This window comes from Mirounga leonina, unplaced genomic scaffold (genome assembly GCF_011800145.1).
Source record: "Mirounga leonina isolate KUSES-001 unplaced genomic scaffold, KU_Mleo_1.0 Mir_170, whole genome shotgun sequence".
Lineage (NCBI taxonomy): Eukaryota > Metazoa > Chordata > Mammalia > Carnivora > Phocidae > Mirounga > Mirounga leonina.
The window spans coordinates 28,456,329-28,474,980 of record NW_023270433.1 but is presented as its reverse complement, the minus strand read 5'-3'; positions in this window follow the sequence as shown (position 1 = coordinate 28,474,980).

Genomic DNA, 18,652 nt, shown 5'->3' with positions numbered 1-18,652 from the left:
GCTTTAAGGTTGAATAATTAATGAAGGAAAGGTAAAGGGAGAGGAAGATAAAGAGGAGAGAAGAAGGAATAGGAAAGGAAAACTCACAATAGTATTTGGAGGCATACATTTATATAATATAATCTAGGTAGAGTATGTAGAGAATGACGAATCGAGTAGTTGTATTATGGGTCACTGTGTACTTACTCCTCTTCTACTTCCAAATAATTAAAAAAATCAAATAACAAAGTACATTTTTATAATAATAAGGTATATTTTTTTCAGGAAAGGAAGGGTGCATGATTTTAAAGAGATTAATTTTATTGCTTATCTTAAATAAGACTTATTTATACATGCTGACAAATACAGATGCTTAATAATTCCAGTAGGCTAAGAAAATCCATAGTTATTTAAATTAGGTAATCATTACATGTCTATCTGTACCTGTACTATAGAAAATTTATAATAAAAATTGATTTATTAAATTAAAATCTAAGAGACTATCCATACTTGGGAATCTATTGATTTAAACTTGCTATGTTAGAAATAGATTGAAAAGTCCATTGCATTTTCTTTTGTTTTAACAACAACAACTAATAAAAAGAAACATTTAGAATTTGTGCATCCACACTTATGGAAATAAAAGCTATTTTGTGGCACAAATCAAAATGCCATTCTTAGTATTAAGATAAATGCAATTTTATTTATAATTTTGCAATGTAGATAACTTACATATGCCACATATATAGAAGAAAAATGTTTACTTATAGCAAGAGAGACTACTGTTAATGTTTCCTAGGGACCAACTGAATATTGTAAGTTGGTTATTTGAACCTCTCTATGCTTCCTTCTCTCAGAAACAGTTATAAGAGTTCAGCACTCTGTACTGGAGACTTCCTTTGTTTCTGTCAATTTATTCTGACTTCTATCAATTAAAGGGATTTTTGATAGGAGGATGGCAAATTTTCTGTCAGCTTTAAGAAGTGGTGGTTTCAGCAGCAATTGTAGAAACAGTAATTTCAGGTGGAGTTCAGTATTGGATGACCCTGCAGTTAGGTTTACATTGTCTCCAACGGGGCATAACTGGGACTTATCCTGAAACAATGTAGTCATATTTATTAGTTATAACTCAGTGGGTAGAGATAAGATAGTTATAAAAGCTTAGACTAGCCTCCAAAGGATGCCAGGATGGATTTGGGGCAGGATAAGAGTGGGGGTAATAAGTTTAGTGGAGTAAGTAATAATGAAAGTAAGTTCATTATTTTATTAATCATGTATTACATTCTTACATGTTGGGGATTATTAATAAAAATTGTTTTCTGCTGAACCTTAAAATACTTTCATTTTAAAGAAAATGAAACACATTTAAGAGCCCGCAATATGTGTCAGATATCAGATAGGACCTTTAGAAAAATCATTTAACTTTATCTTCCACTTAAATCCTATTTACAATCCATCTAAGTGGTACAGGCAAAGCAGCTGAAATTGTAATCTAGATATGGCTGACTATTTATTTTTATTTTGTATTCTAAAGGTTTTATTTACTTATTTGAGAGAGAGAAAGACAGATACAGCACAAGCAGAGGGAGGGGCAGAGGGAGAAGGAGAAGCAGACTCCCCACTGAGCAGGGAGCCCAATGTGGGACTCAATCCCAGGACCCTGAGACCATGACGTGAGACGAAGGCAGACACTTAACCAACTGAGCCACCCAGGTGCCCCATGGCTGACTTTAAAAAGCCACTACTTTTCTAATAGATTATGTTTAACATCCTTGATTTTAACTGGAGTTGAGTATTAAGGACATGGAAGATTTTTGTCAGAAATATTTGGAATTTGGGGGCACCTGGGTGACTGTCAGTTGAATATCCTACTCTTGGTTTTGGCTCAGGTCATGATCTCATGGTCGTGGGATTAAGCCCCACATCGGGCTCCATGCTCAGAGGGGAGTCTTTTTTTCTCTCTCTCTCCCTCTGCACCTCCTACAAACTCACACTCTTTCTCTAAAATAAATAAATAAATCTTAAAAAAACAAGTGTATGGTATTTTTAACAGGATTCAAACTCTGTTCAGCCTATTTCCTTTAGAAATTTCAACATACAATATAGTTTGAAGTCCAGAATTGTGATGGTCCAGTTTTACTTTTCTTTTTCAAGTTTCCTTTGCTATTTGGGGTCTTTTGTGGTTCCATACAAATTTTAGGATTGTTTGTTCTAACTTTGTGAAAAATGCTGATGGTATTTGATAGGTATTGCATTAAATATGTATATTCTTTGGGTAATATACATATTCTAACAATATTTGTTCTTCCAATCCATAATCATGTAACGTTTTTGCATTTCTTTGTGTCATCTTCAATTACTTTCATTTGGTTTCTATAGTTTTCAGAGTACAGATCTTGTACCTTTTTGGTTAGGTCTATTTCTAGGTATCATGGTTTTTGGTATAATTATAAATAGGATCAATTCCTTGATTTCTCTTTCTGCTGCTTCATTATTGGTGTATAGAAATTAACAGACTTCTGTGGTTAATTTTGTATCCTGCAACTTTGCTGAATTCATGTATCAGTTGTAGCAATTTTTTGGTGGAGTCTTCCAGGTTTTCTACATAGAGTATCATGTTGTCTGCAAATTGTGAAGATTTGACTTCTTCCTTGCTGATTTGGATGCCTTTGATTTCTTTTTGTTGTCTGACTGCTGAGGCTAGCACTTCCAGTACTCTGTTAAATAACAATGTGAGAGTGGACATCCCTGTCTTGTTCCTGACTGTAGAGGAAAAGCTCTCAGTTTTTCCCCATTGAGGATGATATTAGCTGTGTGTTTTTGTATATGGCCTTTATGATTTTGAGGTATGTTCCTTCTTTCCCTACTTTGTTGAGAGTTTTCATCAAGAATGGGTGCTGTATTTTGTCAAATGCATTTCTTTTATTAATGTGGTATATATCACATTGATTGATTTGTGAATATAGAACCACTCCCAGACTCCAGGAATAAATCCCACCTCATCATGGTGAATGATTCTTTTAATGTATTGTTGGATTCAATTTGCTAGTATAAATTCTAGAAATTTCTCTGTTTCCTCTAGATTGCCCAATTTGTTGGCATATAATTTTTCATAATATTCTCTTACAATTGTATTTTTGTGGTGTTGGTTGTGATCTCTCCTCTTTCATTCATGATTTTATTTATTTGGGTGCTTTCTCTCTTCTTTTTGATAAGTCTGGCTAGGAATTTATCGATTTTATTAAGTCTTTCAAAGAACCAGCTCCTAGTTTCATTGATCTGCTCTACTGTTTTTGTTGTTGTTGTTGTTGCTGTTTCTATATCATTTATTTCTGTTCTAATCTTTATTATTTCCCTTCTTTTGCTGGCTTTACACTTTATTTGCTGTTCCTTTTCTATCTCCCCTAGATGCAGAGTTAGGTGGTATATTTTAGACTTCTTGCTTCTTGAGGTAGGCCTGTATTGCTATGTACTTCCCTCTTAGGACCACTTTTGCTGCATCCCAAAGGTTTTGGACCATCATGTTTTCATTTTCATTTGCATTTGATGAGGGAGCAGAAGGCTAGCTGAGGACAAAGCTGAAGCTGGCATCCTACACCCCCCACCCCATGTGATATATGTGACATTCTTCAGGCACTCCTGGCTGCCCTAAAGGAAAAACAAATGGTTAACTGATAGAGATCACAGTCCTGCAGGACAGGAGTCTCCCTCAGATTACAAATATCCTAGTGATTTACAAGGAAGAAGCTTTCTTATCAATAACCTAACTTCCAGAAACCCATAACTCAGTTTCCTGAAGCCCTAACATCACCCTCCCCTACATGAAATTAAGGGAGGCCAAGGCAGAAAGAAATTAAATAAAATTGAATTTCTTTTGAACCTGAAGCCCATTGACAAGGCCGTGTGATAGGAGGAATGTAACATTCCTCCAAGAAACTCCCAAGAGTCTTCATGTTAGTGCCTCATTAGAGGGAAAAACAACCTTGGCTTGACAATAACCAGGCCTCCAGTATCCTGAGAGTCTTTAGCATATGACAGTCCTTCTGGACACCCCTTTTGTCCTCACCTCCCCAACTCCTGAGTATATAATCAGCCACTCCTCAAAACCACAGTGCAGCCATGGGTCCTGTCCCCGTGCTTTAATAAACCACCATTTTGCACCAAAGATGCCTCAAGAATTCTTTCTTGGTCATTGGCTCCAGACTCCACCCCAGTGAACCTCACCTATATTCCAAAACTACATCACAGTCATGTATTTTTTTTATTTCTTCTTTAATTTCCTGGTTAACCCATCCATTTTTTAGTAGGATGTTCTTTAACCTCCACATATTTGTGGTCGTTCCAAATTTTTTCTTGTAGTTGACTTCAAGTTTCATAGCGTTGTGGTCTGCAAATATGCATGGTATGATCTGAGTCTTTTTGTATTGGTTGAGGCCTGACTTGTGAACCAGTATGTGATCTGTTCTGGAGAATGTTCCATGTGCACTCAAAAAGAAGGTGTGTTCTGCTGCTTTAGGATGAAATGTTCTGAATATATCTGTTAAGTCTATCTTGCCCAGTGTGTCATTCAAAGCCATTGTTTTCTTATTATTTTCTGCTTAGATGATCTGTCCATTGCTGTAAGTTGGGTGTTAAAGTCCCCTACTATTATTGAATTGCTATCAATGAGTTTATGTTTGATATTAATTGATTTAGATATTTGGGTGTTCTCAAGTTGGGGGCATAAATATTTATAATGGCTAGATCTTCTTGTTGGACAGACCCCCTTTATTACAATATAGTGCCCCTCTTCATCTCTTGTTAGAGTCTTTGATTTAAAAATCTAGTTTGTCTGATGTACGTATGGCTACTTCGGCTTTCTTTTGACATCTATTAACATGATAAATGGTTTTCCATCCACTCATTTTCAATCTGGAGGTGTCTTTGGATCTAAAATGAGTCTCATGTAGGCAGCATATAGATGGGTCTTGTTGTTTTATCCATTCTGATATTCTGTGTCCTTTGATTGGATTCCATTTACATTCAGAGTGATTATTGATCAATATGAATTTAGTGCCCTTGTATTACTTGTAAAAGTCAGTGTTTCTGGAGATTTTCTTTGTTCCTTCTAGTTCTTGTTGCTTTTGGTCTTTTTTTCCACTCAAAGAGTCCCTTTTAATATTTCTTGCAGGGTTAGCTTAGTAGTCATGAACTCCTATAGTGTTTGTTTGTCTGGGAAACTCTTTATCTCTCCTTCTATTCTGAATGACAGCCTTGCTGGTTAAAGTATTCTTGGCTGCATAGTATGGTACTGGCACAAAACCAGACACGTAGATCAATGGAACAGAATAGAAAACCCAGAAATGGATGCACAACTATATGGTTACCTAATCTTCAACAAAGCAGAAAAGAATACCCCATTGAAAAAAGACAGTCTCTCCAACAAATGATGTTGGGAAAACTGGACAGCAACATGCAAAAAAATGATACTGGGCCACTTTCTTACACAAAAATAAATTCAAAATGGATGAAAGACCTAAATGTGAGGCAGGAAACAATCAAAATCCCATAGGAGAACATAGAGAGTAACCTCTTTGACCTCGGCCACAGCAACTTCTTAATAGACACGTCACTGGAGGCAAGGGAAACAAAAGCAAAAATGAACTATTGGAACTTCACCAAGATAAAAAGCTTCTGCACAGCAAAGGAAACAATCAACAAAACTGAAAGGCAACCTACATAATGAAAGAAGGTATTTATTTACAAATGACATATCTAAAAGAGGGTTAGTATCCAAAATCTATAAAGAATTTATCAAACTCAACACCCAAAAAACAAATAACCCAATTAAGAAATGGGCAGAAGACATAAATCCAGATGGCTAACAGACACATGAAAAGGTGCTCAACACCACTTATCATCTGAAAAATACAAGTCAAAACCACAATACTACCCCACACCTGTCAGAATGGCTAAAATTATCAACACAGGAAACAACAGATGTTGGCAAGGATGCTGAGAAAGGAGAGCTCTCTTACACTGTTGGTGGGAATGGGAGCTGGTACAGCCACTGTGGAAAACAGTATGGAGGTTCCTCAAAAAAAGTTAAAAATAGAACTACCCTATGACCCAGCAATTGTACTACTAGGTATTTACCCAAAGGATACAAAATTACTGATTCAAACAGGCACATGCACCCTGATGTTTATATAGTAGCATTATCAACAACAGCCAAATTATGGACAGAGCCAATTTCATTGACTGATGATTGGATAAAGAAGATGCGGGATATGTATAAATGGAGTATTACTCAGCCATCAAAAATAATGAAATCTTGCTATTTGCAACAACATAGATGGAGTTAGAGTGTATTATGCTAAGTGAAGAAGTCAGTCATATTATTCACTCATATGTGGAACCTAAGAAACAAAACAGATGAACATAGGGAAGGGGGGGCGGAAAGAGAGGGAAGCAAGCCATAAGAGACTCTTAATTATAGAGAACAAACTGATGGTTGCAGAAGGGGAAGTGGGCAGGGGATGGGCTAAGTGGGTGATGGGTATTAAGGAGGACACTTGTGATGAACACTGGATGTTATTTGTAAGTGATAAATCGCCAAATTCTACTCCTGAAACTAATACTATACTATGTTAACTAATTAGAATTTAAATTACACAATATTACTACTATGTTAACTAACTAGAATTTAAATAAAAACAAAAAAGAAGTTTCAACATACATGTCAAGTCTGAATCTTCACACTGCCATTGTGAACACACTACCATTGATGTAATCAATACAGTAGCTGACATATAAATACATACACACACATACCCATGTCAGTATACATGTTTGAGCCATCTAGTTGCTCAAATTCAGAAAAAGTCAAATTAATTTCAATAACACCAGGTAAGTATTCCCTATATGACTGTTAAATTTCTTTCAACACCCTTATCTTTAATGTATGTTGAACCAATGCTTTAATACCTATAGGGACTGGGTACTCATTATCTCAGGTAGCAGACATACTTAGATCCTTCTAACACAAAATCCTGCCTTCATTTAAACACAAATCTATATTTGAAATACTTTTCTAAAAAAGACATTAATCCCTTTGTTCATGACAGGCTTTCAAATACGGAAGTGATATACCTAATTCCCCTGTGAGCCTGCTCTTTGCTATTTTAAAATGCCATGCTGCCTTCCGTCATGTATCTTGTGAAATAATTTAGAGTCCTTTAAATTCTTCTTTTCCTCTTCATTTTTTGTCTGAATTAATTCCATTTTTATATACCTGGCATTGAACAAAACATCTGAGGAAATGTCATACCCTTAATTCCCTCAGCTGACGAATCATGTCATTTGTCATTCACAATTATAAATCCTTTGAGAGTCTTGTCATTTTGTAGTATCTACAGAATCTGGTAAGGTGTATATAGTCATTTTTTATTTTCTAAGTTAACTGGAATATTACACATTTTAAAACATTATTAATTATGTCTCATTTACCGTTAGCTGTAAAAAACTGAAAATACAGGAGACATAGATAAATAGTTAATAAATGTTTGCACTCTGGCAGTTGTATCAGCCATAAATGAAAGTATTAGGTTATGGGGCGCCTGGGTGGCTCAGTCGTTAAGCATCTGCTTCGGCTCAGGTCATGATCCCAGAGTCCTGGGATCGAGTCCCACATCGGGCTCCCTGCTCGGCGGGAAGCCTGCTTCTCCCTCTCCCACTCTCCCTGCTTGTGTTCCCTCTCTCACTGTCTCTCTCTCTGTTAAAAAAATAAATTAAAAAAAAAATCTTAAAAATATAAAAATAAAAAAAAAGTATTAGGTTATGTAAACATTTTGAAACTGGCTTAAGTGAGCAAGTAATTTGTATGATTTTCCTACAATATGTTCATCTTAGAGATTCAACATACTGTTCTCCAATAATAATAAAATAGTTACATAGTTCAATAGGGACCTAAGGTCAAACCTCATATAACAAAGATACTCAAAATGCTCTTTTGGTTCTTCTCCTTTTAAGATTTTTACTTGTGCTAGGAGTCTTAAATCAAAAACCAATCAGAATAAAATAAAATCCAATTTTATGGGCCATGAAGAAACCATACAATTTTATTTATCATTACAGAGTCTCTCCCACTTAGATCTCCTTTGAACATTTTATTCCTAGGGAATATCTCTTTTCCAACTGCATCAGTAGGCTAAAAATGTAACACTGTTCAATTCTTCTTGTATTGCTTTGTTTTCATCTGACATCAGCTGAAGTTCGTCGTCAGTCTCCAAGATGCAGTGAGAACTACTTTTTGCCCTACAGAATGTCTTGACACAGCTATTATAGTATCAATGAAAGTTAGTTTTCTCTGGAAGATACATTATTTGAACACCTTGCAAATGCAATCCTTTAAAAAAATTTTTCACTTGAATTCCTATATGAATTCTTTCTTTTTTTCTTTAAGATTTTATTTATTTATTTGAGAAAGGGAGAGCATGAGTGGGGTTAGGAGCAGAGGGAGAGGGAGGGGGAGAATCAGACTCCCTGCTGAGCAGGGAGCCAGAAATGGGGCTAGATCCCAGGACCCTGAGATCATGACCTGAACTGAAGGCAGGCACTTACTGACTGAGCAACCCAGGTGCCCCTCCTATATGAATTCTTATGATTGTACTTCAAAGCAAAAATGCATGCTTCTAAATATACTACTAATTTAAGATTCATTTGAATATGCAGCCTTGCAAATATTTAACCAAAATAATAAATAATACATTAAAATCAATTAATTTTCTCTTGTGTAGCAAAAGAAATAAAATATAAATTACCATATTAATCCTTTCCCTACTTGATACTAAATATAGCCTTGGGACCAAATATAAAAAGAAATAATATAGTAGATTATATTATAAAATGTGTGAACTCTTGCACCTTGGAGTCAAAATAAACATAATTCATATATTTATATTTATACATATATATATTTCAAATATGAACAGAATAGGAAAATGAAAATATATACTTAGAGAATGTAATCTTTAGTTCCATTAGACATACTTTAATTTGCTATGCTCCCCTAATAAAAAGCATTATCTTTTTAATCTTATTTTATTTTCAGAAATCTCTAAATTATAAAATGAACAAAAACTTGAAATTAGGGAGTCACAGAAAATGTACTTATCTTAATTGCTAAAGCAGAGATTTGTGATTATCTTTTTTTTAAAGATTTTATTTATTTATTTATTAGAGAGCGAGCGAGAGAGAAACAGCATGAGAGAGGAGAGGGTCAGAGGGAGAAGCAGGCTCCCCGCTGAGCTGGGAGCCCGATGTGGGACTCGATCCCAGGACCCTGGGATCATGACCTGAGCCGAAGGCAGTCGCTTAACCAACTGAGCCACCCAGGCGCCCCCGTGATTATATCTATTACTGAATAATCAGTAACAAAAACTGGCACTTGAGAAGATAGGAAAGAATGGAGTAGGTGACAATAAATCTGATGAAATAAATTAAATCTCTGGAAAGTGACATGCAATGTAAGGAAAAAGGTCAGGATAGAGATTAAATATTTTGACACCAACTTACTGTGCCACGTATTACTACAGTTGAGCATTGAGTAGTTTTGAGTTGAAGAATTACTCCTATGTCCTCATTTTTGTCCTTTTTATTTTTTTTTCATTTTTTAAAGAGTTTGTTTGTTTATTTTAGAAAGAGTAATAAGCAAGCATGGGGCGGGGGAGAATCAGAGGAGGAGGGAGAGAGAATCTGAAGTAGACTCCACACTGAACACAGAGCCTGATGCAGGGCTTGATCTCACAACTATATATCAGGACCTGAGCTGAAACCAGGAGCTGGACACTTAACCAACAGGGCCACCCAGGCACCGCTCATTTTTATCCTTTTTTAAAAAAAGCATTTTCCTGAGAGAGAGAGAAGGTGAGAGAGAGAGAGGGAGAAAGGCAAACCAAAAGACAGACTCTTAACTGTAGAGAACAAACTGATGGAGGTGGAGGGGAGGTGGGTGGGGGAATGGGTGAAATAGGTGATGAGGAAGAAGGAGGGCACTTGCTATGATGAGCACAGTGTGATGCATGTAAGTGTTCAATTATTATATTGTAAATCTGAAACTAATATAACACTGTATGTTAAATAACTGTAATTGAAATAAAAACTTTTAAAAAATAAAAATAAAAAAACATGTTCCCTATTCCTTCATCTCTGAAGGAGTATTATTTATTGTTTTTTATCCTATACTTCTATTCTCGTAGTTCTGGCTCTTTCCTCATCCTTTCTCATCCTCTTTCTTCAATTTTCCTACTCTTCTCTCTTCTGCTTTCTCTCCCTTGAAATGATCAAAGTGATTTGGCAGAGGAAAATTCTTTCCCTCTCCTTTATTCTGCCAAATTGAGAAACAAATCTCAAACAACAGATTTCTTTTTTTACTTTTGAGAATGTATTATGGTAGCTTTAAAGATACAGTTAACTTGATGAAGTCCCGAAAGTTCATTTTTGCTTTTGTTTCCCTTGCTTGCCTTTAGAGACATGTCTTGAAAGAGGTCGCTGTGGCCAATGTCAAAGAGGTTACTGCCTATGTTCTCCTCTAGATTTTGATGGGTTCCTGTCTCACATTTAGGTCTTTCATCCATATTGAGTTTATCTTTGTGTATGGTGTAAGAGAATGGTCCAGTTTCATTCTTCTGCATGTGGCTGTCCAAACAGCAAAGGTAACAGTCAACAAAACTAAGAGGCAACCCACGGAATGGGAGAAAATATTTGCAAATGACATTACAGATAAATGGCTGGTATCCAAGATCTATAAAGAACTTCTCAAACTCAACACCCAAAAAACAAATAATCAGGTCAAAAAATGGGCAGAAGACATGAACAGACACTTCTCCAAAGATGACATACAAATGGCTAACAGACACATGAAAAAATGTTCAATGTCACTAGCCATCAGGGAAATACAAATCAAAACCACAATGAGATACCACCTTATACCAGTTAGAATGGCTAAAATTAACAAAACAGGAAACAACAAATGTTGGCGAGGATGTGGAGAAAGGGGAACCCTCTTACACTGTTGGTAGGAATGCAAGCTGGTGCAGCCACTCTGGAAAACAGTATGGAGGTTCCTCAAGATGTTAAAAATAGAGCTATCCTATGACCCAGCAACTGCACTACTAGGTATTTACCCCAAAGACACAGATGTAGTGAAAAGAAGGGGCACATGCACCCCAATGTTCATAGCAGTAATGTCCACAATAGCCAAACTGTGGAAAGAGCCGAGATGCCCTTCAACAGATGAATGGATAAAGAAGATGCGGTTCATATATACAATGGAATACTACTCAGCCATCAGAAAGGATGAATACCCACCATTTGCATCTACATGAATGGGACTGGAGGGGATTATGCTAAGTTTGAAATAAGTCAAGCAGAGAAAGACAATTATCATATGGTTTCACTCATATGTGGAACTGAAGGAATGGAACGGAGGACCATAGGGGAAGGGAGGGAAAACAGGAATGGGAAGAAATCAGAGGGGGAGACAAACCATGAGAGAGTCTGGACTCTGGGAACCAAACTAAGGGTTTCAGAAAGGAGGGGGTGAGGAGATGGGATAACTGGGGGAGAGGTATTAAGGAGGGCATGTGTGGTGATGAGCACTGGGTGTTATACTCAACTAATGAATTGTTGAATACTCCATCAAAACTCATGATGTACTATATGCTGCTAACAACATGATAATAAAAAAAGAAAAAAGAAAGATGCAGTTAACAAGAGGAAACCAGCTGGGTTTTAAAAACATAATAATCTTTATGTTACAATATATTTCCATATTTTATATCAAGTAAATTAAATTTTCAGGTATTTGTTATTGATAAACTGCCAAATGATAATCACAAACCATCCAGTAAAAAGAGATCATCACATGATCTCAAAGGTCCTGTACTGAGTGGGGTAAAGGCCAAGGTTTTAGATATGGCTGGAATTTGACCTGAACAAATAATTAAACTCTCTGTGTCTCATTCGTTTTTACTATTAAATGAGAATATTCATACCTGTGTTGCCTGCATAATCATCTTAATATGATACTAAGTAAACAGTGCCTTATAAAACAAAATTTTAAAAAAGCCAGCCAAAGAGTATTAAAATAAAATAAATGAAATAAAGTAAATTCTGTCATTTTGTCTTCCAGAAATGTTTCTTTGTATGAGAACATATATATCCAGGAGTCATATCTGCACCTTCAAATATGTGAAGGACATTTTTAAACTTCAACTTGAGGGGCACCTGGGTGGCTCAGTTAAATGGCTGCCTTTGGCTCAAGTTATGATCCCAGAGTCCTGGGATCAAGCCCTACATCGGGCTTCTTGCTCAGCAGGGAGCCTGCTTCTCCCCTGCCTGCTGTTCCCCTTCCTTGTGCTTGCTCTCTCCCTCTTTCTCTTTCTCTCTTTCTCTCTCTCTCTCTCTGTCAAATAAATCTTTTAAAAAAAAAACACTATATGATTCATATATTAAAAAAATAAAATAAACCTGAACTTGCAACCTTTCTTAACTAATTCCTCTAGTACTATACTCTCCTCATAGTCCTCTGTAAAATCACATTTAGTTTTCCTTTACACATTTATATCATAGTTATTTACTTGATTATTTCTGTCTTGCCCATTAGACTATAAGCTCCATGACACAGGGGAACATATGTTTTTAGTTCATTATTATATACCCAGAACATAACAGAAGGGAAAAAAAATGGATTAGTGAAAGGAAAAGTAACCACAAATAATCTGATTAAAAATATGTAACATGAGACATTGTAAAAATCACTCACAATAAAAGTGAAATACAAATTAAAATATTAATGAGATACCATTTATCATCAAATAGATTGACAAAGCATAAAAACACTGAGAGCCTAGAACGGGCAAGGTTGTGTGGAAATTGATACATTTATAATTATAAATAACTGCATTGTTTTTAGAGTAATATTTAAATTTAAGAGAAGTAATTCTTAGGTGGTAGGGAATAATTTTTCTTTCATATGTCAACCAAGAGATTCTTGAATATAAATTTAGTACTGGCCAAAAAAAAAAAAAAAAAGGTAAAGGCACAAAACTTATAACTTAGTTCTCAGTTAAAATCACCCCATCCCTTATCATCTAGGTAAGATTAGCTTGAACACCCATTTCAGGTCCTTTAAAAAGAATAATGTTCAGAGGGCCACCTGTACTCTATTACTTTGATTTATTTGGTTCTCTTTCTCTGTTTATGCTCTTTTCTCTCTCTTTTTTTTTTTTTTTTAAGATTTTATTTATTTATTTGAGACAGAGAGAATGAGAAAGAGAGCACATGAGAGGGGGGAGGGTCCGAGGGAGAAGCAGACTCCCTGCCGAGCAGGGAGCCCGATGCGGGACTCGATCCCGGGACTCCAGGATCATGACCTGAGCCGAAGGCAGTCGCTTAACCAACTGAGCCACCCAGGCGCCCCTATGCTCTTTTCTCTTTAGTAACAATTTTAAGCATCCCTCTGACTTGAAATTTCCCTATCCCCCAACTAGATCAAGCACATACTAATACAAAACAGCAGCAAAAACAACAATGACACTAAAGATTCCACCAGAAAAATCTACTAGAACTGATAAATTCAGTAAAGTCACAGGATACAAAATTAATATAAACAGAGATCTATTGCATTTCTACCCACTAATAATGAAGTAACAGAAACAGAAATTAAGAAGGTAACCCCATCTATAATTACACCAAAAATATAAAATATCTATAAATAACTTAACCAAGGAGGTGAAAGATCTGTACTCCACAAACTATAAAACATTGATGAAAGAAATTGAAGATAACACAAACTGAAAGATATTCTATGCTCATGGAGTATAAGACAAATATTGTTAAAATGTCCATAACTACCCAAACAATGTACAGATTTTAATATAATCCCTATCAAAATATCAAAAATATATTTCACAGAACTAGAACAAATAATCCTAAAATTTATATGGAACCACAAAAGAATCTGAATAGCCAAAGCAATCTTTGCAAACAAGAACAAAGGTGGAGGTATCACAATCCTAAACTTCAAGATATACTACAAAGCTGTAGTAATCAAAATAGTGTGGTACTGGCACAAAAACAGATATCAACAGAATAGAAAACCCAGAAATTAACCCACACTTTCATGGTCAATTAACTTCAACAAAAGAGGCAAAAATATACAATGGGAAAAAGACAGTCTTTTTTTTTTTTAAGATTTTATTTATTTGCAAGAGAGAGAATGAGAGACATGGAGCATGAGAGGGAGGAGGGTCAGAGGGAGAAGCAGACTCCCTGCTGAGCAGGGAGCCCGATGTGGGACTCAATCCCAGAACTCCAGGATCATGACCTGAGCTGAAGGCAGTCGCTTAACCAACTGAGCCACCCAGGCGCCCCGGGAAAAAGACAGTCTTTTCAATAAATGGCATTGGGAAAACTGGTCAGCTACATGTAAAAGAATGAAACTGGACACCTTGCTTATACCATACATAAAAAATAAACCCAAAATAGATTAAAAACCTAAATGTGAGACCTGAAACCATAAAATTCCTAGAAGAAAACATATGCAGTAAATTCTTTGACATTGACCATAGAAACTTTTTTCTAGATATGTCTCCTATGGCAAGGGAAATAAAGCAAAAGGAAACTATTGGGACTACACCAAAATAAAAAGCTTTTGCATAGTGAAGGAAACTATCAACAGAACAAAATAGCCTACTGAAATGGAGAACATATTTGCAAATTATATATGCAATGATATATTCCCAATGATATAACCCCAATAAGGGTTTAGTATCCAAAATATATAAAGAACATATACAATTAAACACTAAATAATAATAATAATAACAATAATAACAACAACAACAATTCAGTAAATATGGGCAGAGGGCCCAAACAGACATTTTTTCTAAAGAAGACATACAAATGACAGACACATGAAAAGATGCTCAACATCACTAATCTTAAGCAAAATGCATATTAAAACCACAATGAGATATCACCTTTTTCCTGTCAGAATGGCTAAAATCAAAACCACAACAAATACCAAATATTCGTGAGAATATAAATAAAAAGGAACCCTTGTGCACTGTTGGTGGGAAAGTAAATTGGTGCAGCCACTGTGGAAAAGAGTATGGAGGTTCCTTGAAAATTTAAAATATAAGTATATGATCCAGTAATGCCACTACTATTTAACCCAGAGAAAACATAAACACTAATTTGAAAAAATATATACACCCCTATCGTTTATTGGAGCATTATTTACAATAGCCAAATTATGGAAGCAGCCAATTGTCCACTGATAGATGAATTGATAAAGAAGATTTGGTATATATATATATATATATATATATATATACACACATATACGTATTATTCAGCCATAAAAAAGAATGAAATCTTGCCATTTACAACATGATAGATCTAAAGGATATAATACTAAGTTAAGTAAGTCAGACAGAGAAAGACAAATACCACATGATTTCACTCATATGTGGAATTTAAGAAATAAATGAACAAAGAAAAAAAGAGACAAACCAAAAAAGAGACTCTTAAGTACAGAGAACAAACTGGTGGTTGCCAGAGGGGAGGTGGTAGGGGTGAAGTAGATACAAGGGATTAAAGATACACTTATCTTAATGAGAACTGAGCAATGTATAGAATTGTTGAATCGTTATATTGAATACCTGAAACTAATATAACACTGTACAATAATTATGCTTGAATAAAATAAAAAATAATATAACAACAACATCCAAGCTTTTCTATAAGATCTTGATGAAAATCCGTTAGTCATGAAAGAAAAATTATGTTGCTGAAACTTTAAATATTATTTATCAGATATTATTTTTCTTAAAAGTCTCAGAGCCATGTTAACCATTGGCCATATTATCCCTCATCATGTTTCTGGCTTCAAGTTCCTGGAGACTACTTGATTGCATATTTCCTGCATGTATTTTCCAAATGTGTTCTCATTTTTTCAGGCCCTCCCTAGAAATCTTAGGTTGGGCCCATAATGTTACAAATTTTTCAGTTAAAATAAATGCCAGGACTTTGTGACCCTTTGCCAATAGAACAATATTTTTGTTCTCCTTTAAAAAAATCCATGTAGTTTAGAAGATAGTAATATTTTTAGAAACACTATCTCTTTACATAATTCAAATAATTTATAGTGTGGTAGAAGCATGTGGCTGAGAACTGTAGTATTTCTAATCTCTGACCAGTGAGTTTTAGGAAATTTAATCTCAGCTCTGACTATTGAGCTTTAGGAAAATTATAGTAGGCAGAGTAATAAGCCCCTAAAGATGTCTATATCCTAATCCCTGGAAACTGATTATCTTACCTTACATGGAAAAGGGGACTTGTAGAAAGTATAATTAAGGTTAAGAACCTTGAGAGGGGCAGATAATTTTAGATTGTGTGGGTGGGCTCAACCTAATCACCTGAGTCCTTGAAAACCCTTTTCCTGACTGTGGCCAGAAAAGAAGGAAGGATACCACGGAAGAATGATTAAGAGATATGCAGTGGTGTTGGCTTTGAAGTTGCAATAAGCAGGTCATAAACTAAATAAATTTGGTGGCCTCTAAAAGCTAGAAAAGGAAAGGAAACATATTCACCTCTAGAGGCCTGGAAAGGAAAAGGTGTGAGGTGATAGATATCTCAAGGTATTCTGATTTGCATTTACCTGATGATGAGTGATGTTGAGCATCTTTTCCTGTATCTGTTAGCCATCCATATGTTTTCTTTGAAAAATATTTGTTCATATCTTCTGCCCATTTTTAATTGGATTATTTGTTTTTTATGTGTTGAGTTGTATAAGTTCTTTATATATTTTGGATATTTTATGTATTTTGGACACTAATGTCATTTGCAAATATCTTCTCAGACAGGGAATAAATTTTATCAGCCATAATTTATTTGCCCAGATTAGTGTAAATATCCTAGTAGGCCCAGGCTTTATGCACTCATGGGAAATCTTTGTTATTGGTATCTTTTTTTCCTTGTTATTTTTAACATGAACCAAAGAAATCCTCTTTCTCATATTTCCAAGTACCTACTTGCCTATATTGAGTTAATTTTTAGTTATTTAAAACACCCACCACTCTTATTTTTGTAGTCTTCTAGAAAAGAAGTTGGTTCTAAAAAAATCCTTTAACCACTATAAAAGCATACATTGATAGCTTTTAAGACTACAGGTGTGGCCCTTTTCCTTCCCTAGCCTACTGCCAATACACACATTTTCAATATTGGTGATACAGTCTGAAGATGTTGTGTACTTCAGAAAGCAGTTTTCATGGCAATAACAAGTGCAATGAGCATGCTAATAACTTCAGTAAGTTAAAAGTTATTGTTACGGTGTAAGGTAAGGTGAATAACAAATAAACATTGTATTCTGCCTTTTAAAAACAGCTAGGCTTAGCATCCTGGACTTAATTGAAATAGATCAGGAAAAGCAAACAGATAACTACAGGATCAAATAACCTAGGAGGAGCATTTAAACACACCGTTAAAGCCCAGATTGTACTAAAACTGACAGAAAATCTCCATTTAACTTTTTTAGCTACTGATGCTTAGTAGAACATCTAGAATTATATTCATTCTGTTAACATTCTTTGTGTTAGGCATCAGAGACCGAGTGTAAACAAGACATAGAAGTTTCATATTGTGGAATTTAATGTCTAGATTTATCTTTTTGTGCTCAGTTTTTGGTATATTTGACTGGGTACCTGTACCAGCGGGAATGAATGTGACCTGACACTACATCCACCCTTTGGTTTGAAGTAATATACCTTAGTTTTTCTTTTTAAAATCAAAACTTCAAATGATGAGACGGCTTTCCTAAATGTTCCTTTCCTAGAGAAAGAGGGTTTCATGATCTTTATAATATCCTTTATAACTGACCTTGTAATTTTAGAAGAAAATGAATTATAGTTTCAGCAAAAATCTGTGGTATTTTAGATAAGAAGTTAAAAAACATGCTTTTCTATGTAATTAACAGGAAAAACGGACTCTACATTAATCCAAACTACAAGTCTCTCTACAATTTTTTTCTTTGACCTTTCAGTGATTACATTTTTATCAAAGACTGTTTTCTGACATTTCAATCCGAAAGAAATTAACAATGCGTTTCTTACCTTAAAGTACATTCATAGTGTATAAATATGTGTTGATCTACCTTAAAATAAAATTGCATTTTTATAACACACACACAACACCTTAAATGGAATTGCTCATTCTATAAATTAGGAGTTAACAGAGTCCTATAACACATTATAATAATAGGAAGGCTGTATTCCATAGAGGTTAAAAACATGTGATATGCACTTAAACAGATCTGGATTTTGTGATGGATAGAAAAATGGCGACTCAAAAATGTCTGTGTAATACTAATCCCTCACACCTGTGAATATGCCACTCTATCTGGTAAAGGAGTGTTTTCAGCTGTGATTCAGTTAAGGATCTTGAAATTGGGAGATTATTCTATTTGTTGAGGTAGGTTAAATGTAATCATGAGGGCCCTTGTAAGAAGTATACAAGAGAAGGATAAAAATCAGAATCAGAGAAGGATATGACAGAGGCGTAGGTCAGAGTGAAGCATTGTTAATGTGGAAAATAGAAGTGACTCACAAACAACAAAGCAGGGCAACCTCCA